Raw genomic sequence first — 9154 nt, 5'->3', positions numbered from 1 at the left:
CTCTAGCCCCAAGAAGATGTCTAACCACTCATGGTAGTGATGATCCAACCCTCAAGGGCTAACTCCATGGCTGCTCCTTGTAGATGAAGATCTCCTCCAATGGTTGCTCTAGCTTCCTCCCTTCTTCCTCTCCAAGAATAGCCTCCAAGATGATTTTCAATGTGTGACAAGAGACTCTAGGCTCTTCTCCAAAAAGTGTATCATATTTCTTATATAGGTAGGTCAAATACACCCTATGATGAGCTGTGGTCGTGCAAGGCATATTCTCCAATGATTGGGTCAAGGACGGAATAAATGAGCTGGACTTTAACTTTTTCTCGCTGGAGGAAGTTTGATCGATCAAACCTTAACTTGGATCTATCGAAGATGGGTTCGATCGATCGAACTGCATCTTGGATCGATCGAAGTGGTCTGACTCCTCCGGATAAGGACAAGGCTGAGATATTTCGAAGATATTTATGGGGAAAAGGACAAAAGTGGTTGGTAGGCGTACAGCTGTGGATAAGATCAATCATTTGAATAGGATAAAATAGGGTTCGATCGATCGAAGGTGATGTTGGATCGATCGAACTTGGAATTTCAGCAAAGGCCAAGGTTGGATCTATCGAGAAGTACTGTGATCGATCATAGATGTTCGATCGATCGAACTCTAAGTTGGATCGATCGAACTTTTCAGCTGCATAACTTTGATTCCTTTTTGCTCCTTTCTTTCTCTACTTTGCTCCCTCCTTTGGTTTATCTCAAGATTTCTTCAATTAAGCTCTTATTTGGCTGAGTTAGCTCAATTTTGGGATTAGTGCCTGAAAATATAAATAACACGTAATAAGTCTAAAACGGCAAAGTAAGATAGATAAAGGTACTAGAATGCTTAAGCTTAACGGGTTTAAATGCGCACTTTTCAGTGCTCATCACACGCCCAAACTTAAATATTGCTAGTCCCTAGCAATGAACTAAGAAGTAAAGGAATGAAATGAACAACTAAACAAGTATAAACTGGAAAGTAAGTAAAATGATAGCGCCACTTTCGTAGGGAACATGATTGCATTTAGCATATGCAACAAGCCTTTTAAACCCCTAGGTTACCCCTAGTGGCCGAGTAAAGTCTCGTGAGGGTTTCCAGAAATGGTACCCATAAACGTTAAGCTTATTTTTTCAAAAGAGGCACCAATATTGCAAACAAGCATTGGGAGAAAACTACCTCAAGTATGCAATTTTTCAACCGTTTCTAAGCAATCTCCCAAAATTTCAATATCAAGCAAGCAAGCATAGTCCTCCACACATCAAGAAAATGATCATGAAAATCAAAACAAGTCTAGAATCCATGTGAGAGGTCCGACATCAAGTGTGTTGCTATCTTAGCTAACTAGAGAAGTAATCACATCTTTACCCTCAAATTAGCACACAAATCTAGTACCAATCATCAAGATAAGAGAGTGGACCTTTTATTAAAGCTTTATTGTTCTAGGTGCGCTTATTCTTTTCACTCTATTTTTTATTATTTTTTATTTTTTTATTGAGGATCAAAGATGGAAGTATTGTGCAATGTGTTGATCTCTTAAGCTTTCTAGAAGATTCATGTAGCGAGCTTTAGGTCAATGACTCCCAAACCAGATGGCTTTAGGGTATTAGGTGTTAAGACACCCCTACGGACTTACAAACTCAAATCAACTAGGCTACAAATCAAGACAACAACCTTCTAATCATTTCCCACTTCTCACCTTTTGGGAGAAGTCCTCACTTTTATTGCTTTTTGCAACTTCTTCTTCTTTTTTTTTTTTTTTTTTTTCAATTCAATTATTAACCTAGAGTTTGGGCCCTCCACCTTTTGGCGCGAGAAGTTCACTGCTTAATGAGGCAAGAATCCCGGCTACTCAATGAAAATGGGTTGTTATCCACCTTTATCAAGAATGAAAGCTTTCAATACACTACTAGCCCAATTGGGATATAACCAATTCAATAATCAACAAAGCATGTACCCCACAATTGAATGCTAGCGTGCACCGGTGCTAGTGTAGAATCCTAGAATGAATCTCAAAACAATCACAAAATCAGGATGATGTGGACCACAAATGCAAGCAAGATATCAATCTTTTGAAAAATTTACTCCTAAATGGCATCCTCAAGGCATACAAGGAGTATTGGACTCTCAAGTCAAGCAATTTTTAAATTTTAAGCAATATAGTCCTCAAAAGATCAAAATCATAGCTAGAAATGGACCAAGTATAGAAATATCCCTCAAATACACAAGACATGCTCAAAAATTTGAATTTTAAAGTAACACTGAAACATACACCAATACCCCCAAACTTAAACTGCACATTGTCCTCAATGTGTGAAGAGAACAAAGGAAAGAGTATACCACTGCTTTAGACATGAATGATCGGGATGGAAGTATCCAAAGTGGGTGGCATGGCTCCCCCAAACTTAGGATAAACTGTGGTCCTGAAAAGTTTGCACTCGGATAAACTCATTAGATAACAAGATAGGATAATCAGTGCACAGTGGACATGCAAGTGTAAGATGGGATAAATAGAGAATAGAGAGAGAGGTGTAAGAGTGGTCCTAAAAAATTAGGCAGCACTCTCTCACTGAAGTCACTGTGGTGTACCTGATGGAGTCAAACATACGAATATGAGATACTAAGAGACATCCATAATCAAAAAGCAATATATAGAGAATATAAAGTGCAGGTACATCAATAAAATAATAAAGCCGACAAACCGGCCGCAAGGTATAATACAGTAATAGTGACAGTATAATACAGATCCAGAATAAACGAAATGAAAGCATAAAACAACTGGAAGTGGAGTCTCAGGAGGCCTGATCGTGAAGATCTGCAGTGGCTGGAGGTGCAGGTGTGGGTGCAGGGGCAGGGAGTCGGCTGGAGAGATCAGCAAAGCAATCCATGACATTCGCCCTAAAAGAGGTGAACTCAGCTCGGTGGGCAGTGATGTCGGCTCGCATGGCTGCTACGTCCTCCTCCGGTGTCTGCAAGCGTGCTCCGAATCCGGGAGTAGGAACTGGAGACTCAGGCAGAGATGCCTTTGAAGAAGACTCCCGAACTCGCTCCTGAGCAGCGGCTCGATCACTGGTATCATCGGCATCGGCATCAGCATCATCTGTAGCATCGGCATACTCCTCCGCAGGCAGCTCCAGGTCAATGTCCATGCGATCGGTAGCCGGACAGACTGGTGCGTCGTCCGCTGCGATATCTGCTGCTGCTGGAGGTGCTGGCTGTGCCTGGGCTGCCTCCTCCTCCTCTAGTTCAGCTACTGCCTCTACAGCTGGCTCCTGAAGACTCCGAATAAGAGCATTGTAGCTCTTATTCCAGTCGTTCCGCCTATAGAAGCTGGACTGTGCAAGGGGCTCCTCATCTGGGGGCACTCTGTAGCGCTGGTCAAGAAGGATCTGCGTGATGAGGTGTCCGAAGGGCAGGACCTTGGACCGCTTAAGGTCCTTCCTGGAAAAGAAAGAATCATACAGTAACCTCATCACGCTCCAGATGAGGACTGGGATAGATACCCAGCAGCCCGTGTAAAAAGCATAAAGAGCTGTCAAGTAGTCATGACGCCTTTGGATCTTGTGGCCCGCCATGTAAATGTTCTGAAAAAGAACTGTGTTGATGAACCAGAGGTCGTCAGGCAAGAAGGTCCTGGTGGCGAATGTCTGACCACCGGCATGATGGCCTGTCAAGGAGACAGCCATGTCAGAAAATAAAGGCCTATGTAGCCTCGGGTATGTCTCTACAAGCTCAGGTGGACACCGGTGTGGGCACCGGCAAGCACGGGCCAGAGTGTCAACTGTGATGACAATCTCGTGGCCATCCAGTGTAGTGATCATCTCTGCGGTAGATCGTGGCGAGGGCCGGAGATGCTGAAAGAATAGCCGCACCAATCGCGGGTATACAAGGCCGGTGACTGGGGCAAAGATGGCTGAAAGGCCCCACTACATGATATCCTGATAGCCAGACTGGGTCAGGATAAACTCGGAGAAGTACGCAGTATCGAAGTACGACTCCTGAGCCACGGTCATAGCTGCATATCTCGGCAGCAACTGGTCACGGCGCTGAGCCGGTAGAGGTGGCTGCGGTGATGGCATGGCGGCTGCATCTGCCTGATGGCGCACAGGAGAAGGTGATGGTATAAAGGCTGGAGGAGCCTGGGATGTAGATGGCATGTGGTCAGCTCCCCCCTCAGCCTCGTGGGATGGGGACTGAGGGGGAGTAGCCTGTGTGGGCTCCGCCTGAGCATGAGATGGCTCGGTAACCATCTCTATCCTGGGCCGTATATGTCTGCGGGGTCGCTGTGGCCCCGAAGATCTCCTGGCTGTACTCTTGTACTGCGGAGGCATGATCTGTAAAAAGACAAGAAAATTTCAATATAAGTCAGTGCCAGATATAAGAATTTAAGTGCATAATAGAAACATGTATGTCAAATAAGATAGACAAAATACGAATGACATGAATCTATGATGATGATGATATGTGAATCATGCTAAGCAATGTAGGTATGAAATTCATCCAATGTGGAATATCACAGGCATTGTGCATATAAAGATAGCATGAAGACGAAACAAGATGAATGGAGTGTGTATGTATGATCTGTGAAATTTCGATCGATCGAAGATGGAGTTCGATCGATCACAAAAATTTTCGATCGATCGAAGTGAAAAATGTTCAAAAGTTGGATCGATCGAAGTGAATTGGATCAATCCAACACTTGGATCGATCGAAGCATGAAAGTGCACAAGATTGGATCGATCAAAGATAGTGAAATGAAGTTCACTACTTCGATCGATCGAAGCACAAGTTCGATCGATCGAACTGTGCGAATGCCGAATTTGAAAAGTCACAGATCTGTGAGATCTAGAGCACGGGGCCCACACAAACATGTTTGTGGGCCCATCTACACACCAAACAGCCCATCCTCAACATCCAAACACTCCCCAAATGCCAAATCAAATAAAAAATCCCCAATTTGGTTCGGCCGAATGCATGTGTGAATATGTATACCATAATCATGACATTGATGCTTCAAAATGGACGATTAATACACATACAACCTAAATCAATATAGAAAATCATGAATCATGCATTGATTAAACTTTTAAATCAAGAAATGGCTCGCGATTTACCTCAAAACCGAGAGGAATGAGATGAGAGAGAGGGTACGAAGCCGCGGTGAAAATAAGGCTCTACCTTGCCGGAATTGGCTCGCCAGAGATGGGGAAGATGAATGGAATGGAGGTTGGCCGGATTGAGATGAGATTGAGAGAAGAGGGAGACTAGGGTTTGGTTTCCTTTTGAAGTTTGATCGATCCAAAGTGATCGATCCAACTCGGTTATATTTTTTTTAAAAACACGATATGCAGAGTTCGATCGATCGAACTTAGGTCTCCACTCTTAATGGCATTTTTTTGAATTTTTTTTTTTTTTTTTTTTTTTAATGAGATGCAAATTTCGATCGATCGAAGAAAGATTTCGATCGATCGAAGAGGATAAAGAATGTACAAGTTTAAGGGTTCAAGAGTTGATATGTGCTGGAACCTTGAATCGATCGAACTTGGAATTCGATCGATCGAACATGAAAAATTTTGAAAAGTCCCGAGAGCATGCATTTTGGAATTTGGATGCAGGTCCAAAATTTTTCTAAGTGTTGGGACTCATGATCGATCGAACCACATGTTGGATTGATCGAAAGGTAGTTCGATCGATCGAAATGGTTTACGATCGATCGAACTTTTGAAAATTTGGAGATCCTGAGAGCATGCATTTTGGAATTTGGATGCAGGTCCAAAATTTTTCTAAGTGTTGGGTGCAAAATGAGAGCTGGATCGATCGAGTCCATAGTTGGATCGATCGAACCAAGACTTGGATCGATCGAAATTATGTCTAAATGCTCAAAATGACTTGAATGCTCATGCAATCCCTTACTCAGTTCCTTCCAATGTATATGAACCACAAAAACAGTATCTAGACTTCGCAAGAATCAAAATGCAAAATAGAAATGAGGGAGGAATAGGGTTTTGACATCCTACAAATTTCGGTGCTAGTCTTTAATGTCTCTAGCAAGACCTTAGGCTCTTTCAGCCCGGATCAAAGATCTTGCAATGCATCCCCTCCTTTTTGGGATGAGAGATGTTTCGAGTCACTCCCAACAAATGGTTCTTAGAAGAACTTGTTGGGGTAAACTCAAAAGACGTCTTGAGTTTTTTGTCAAAACCTTCCTTGGGCTTCCACGCCCTTTCATAACAAGAGTTCGAAATCACTTTTCTGGCATGCAATGCTGAAGATGAAGATGAAGGCTTTGAAACATTGTTCATGCACAAAAGCTCATTTCTTTCACAAGCAAGATCATGATATTCCTCTACCACATTAACCTCTTTTTCATATTTGTCAAATGGATTGGGTGTGGGGTTAAAGATGTTCAACTTCACTCTCATATGCCCAAAAGAAATCTTCATTATCCCCGTCCTACAATTTATGTTGGCATTTGAGGTTGCCAAGAAAGGACGGCCAAGGATAACCGGAATTTGGTTATTTGGATTGGGCACCAGTTCCGTGTCAATGACGACAAAGTCAACCGGGAAGAAGAACTTATCAATCATAATCAACACATCCTCAATTATCCCCCTAGGCTTCTTAATGGATCGGTCGGCAAGTTGTAAAACCACCGACGTCGGTTTCAATTCACTTAGGCCCAATTTGACATAAACCGAATAGGGAAGAAGGTTAACACTAGCCCCTAAGTCAAGAAGTGCCCGGTTAATGACATGTTCACCAATGACACAAGATGTTGTAGGTGCACCGGGGTCCTTAAACTTTGGCAAAGTGTTGTGTTGTAGAATGGAACTCACTTGTTCGGTTAAGACCACCTTTTTTGATGTTTGGCTCTTGTTCTTCCGCTTTTGGGTGCATAAGTCCTTTAAGAATTTGGCATAAGCCGGAATATGCTTAATTGCATCCAAAAGTGGAAGATTAACTGTGACTTGCCTAAACATATCCATTATCTCATTGTTCTTGGTCTTTTGCCTTTCTTTTGAAATGGACCCTTTCAAGGCGTCCGGAAATGGAGCTTTTTCAAAAACTCTTTCAGCATTTTCTTTCAAAGAATTTTCAGCATTGGACTTGTTCGATTCATTGGATTTCAAATCACTTTTCAAAGAAGAATCATGAATAACATTTTTCAAAGAACTTTTCTCAAACATATTTTTCAACACTGTTTTCAATGAATCTCTTTGGAAATCATCTTTCAACTCACAATTTGAGGGCTTCTCATTCTCAAGATCATGCACATGCAATGAAGGAGGAATAGTGTGTGGAATGGGACGGGTGACAACTTGAGGTTGTACCGGTTCACTCTCTTCATTAGGCATTCTAACTTGATTGTCTACTACCCTACCACTTCTCAAGGTTGTTACCGCATTGACATGCTCAACATTATGCCCTTCCAATGAGGATTTGGTTTCTACAACACATTGTTGTTTGATTGGGGCATTCACGTGCATCTTTCCCTTCTCTCTAGCATTAAGTGTTTCAGCTATTTGCCCTACTTGTGTTTCTAGCTTGGCAATTGACTGAGAATAAGAATGCAACAATTGAGTATTTGCTTCTAGAGTGCCCAAAGCATTTAAAACCTTTTCCTCAAAAGCGGAACCTCTAGAATTTCCTTGAGAATATGATTGGTTAGGAAAATGAGAATTAGCAAATTGATTTCCTTGTGAGTTATATGGTCTTGAACCTTGGGATCCTTGGTTTTGAAGTGGAAGTGGAATGTATTTCCCTTGAAAATCACCTTGGGAAGAGTTTGAGCCCTCCCCTTGGTTTTTCCAAGAAAAATTAGGATGATTCCTCCAACCGGGATTGTAATGATTACCGTAAGGATTGTTCCCTTGGTTCACAAATGTTGCATTAACTTGCTCAATGGGTTCATTTTTAATTTGTCCATGAGGACAATTAGAAGTAGAATGAAGAACACTAGAACAAGTCATACATGATTCATTTTGAGCTCTAGGAGAATGATTAGGAAAGGAAGACACTTGATTCGCCGAGTTTTGATTGATCAATTGATCAAATTTTTGAGATAAAGACTTTATCTCGGCGGTTATATCATTTGAGTGGTCAACTTGATGTAAGCCAACACTCTTCCTACCTTGAGAATTTTTACCATTCCTAGATGACAATGTTCTATGCAAAGAGTTTTCACTCATGCTCTCATAAAGACGCCACACGTCTTCCTCTTGCCGGTCTATATAAGAACCTCCCATTGAAGCATCAACCATGCCTTTATAATTGTCCGATAAGCTTTCAAAGAAGAATTGGACCAATTGCCATTTAGGCATGTCATGGTGAGGACACTTCCTAAGCAATTCATTGAAGCGTTCCCATGCCTCGTGGAAAGTTTCTCCCTCCCCATGTGTGAATTCCCTAATTATGGTTCTCATAGCATTGGTCTTCGAAACCGGATAGTACTTTTTCAAAAATTCTTGTTGCATTTCTGCCCAAGAAGTTATAGAAAAAGGCCTAAGGTTGTTGAACCAATACTTCGCCTTATCTTTAAGGGTGAATGGAAAAAGTTTCAGCCTTAAAACTTCTTCCGGCATGTCCGTGTATCGAACGGTAGAACAAACTTCAAGAAACTCATTCAAATGCTTGTAAGGTTCTTCACTAGGAAGTCCATGAAAGTTAAGTAGCATTTGGATAGTTTGTGCTTTAATCTCATAATGGTGTGCTCTAAATGGTGGCAATTGAATGCATGTGGGTGCATTATACTCATTAGGCACATAGTGATCTCTCAATGCGAGTGGTGGATTAGCAACTTGAGGTGCAACATGGACACATTGGTTATATTGAGCTTGATTAATGATGTGGGGTTGTGGTGCATACATTGGCCTTGGAATTCCCATTGGAATTTGGCCTTGTTGTTGAGGAGGTTGATGAATGTATGGCCTCGGCATGCCTAATGGAACTTGCATATTATCATTTTGCACATTAGGGTGAAGGATGCCTTGTTGGTCTATGTGACCAAGGTCTTCAACATGATCATCATTGAGAGCATCCATTGGTAGATTAGTTCTATGTGAACTTCCTCTTCCCCTCGGATTCCTAATAGTGGATTCTAAATGCAAATCAAGAGGGACAAGAGTAGGTCTCAAT

The 9154-nt window shown here is 41.9% G+C and overlaps 1 pseudogene; it reads left to right on the top strand.

Annotated features, from left to right (window-relative positions):
• The first annotated feature begins 8338 nt into the window (after positions 1–8338).
• On the top strand, positions 8339–8439 carry LOC132283296 (small nucleolar RNA R71; annotated as a pseudogene).
• Positions 8440–9154: the final 715 nt, after the last annotated feature.

This window comes from Cornus florida, unplaced genomic scaffold (genome assembly GCF_030987335.1).
Source record: "Cornus florida cultivar Cherokee Brave unplaced genomic scaffold, ASM3098733v1 CherokeeBrave_3.0.0_Hap2_Chr01, whole genome shotgun sequence".
In the NCBI taxonomy this organism is placed as follows: Eukaryota; Viridiplantae; Streptophyta; class Magnoliopsida; order Cornales; family Cornaceae; genus Cornus; species Cornus florida.
This window is presented reverse-complemented; position numbering and strand designations above follow the sequence as displayed.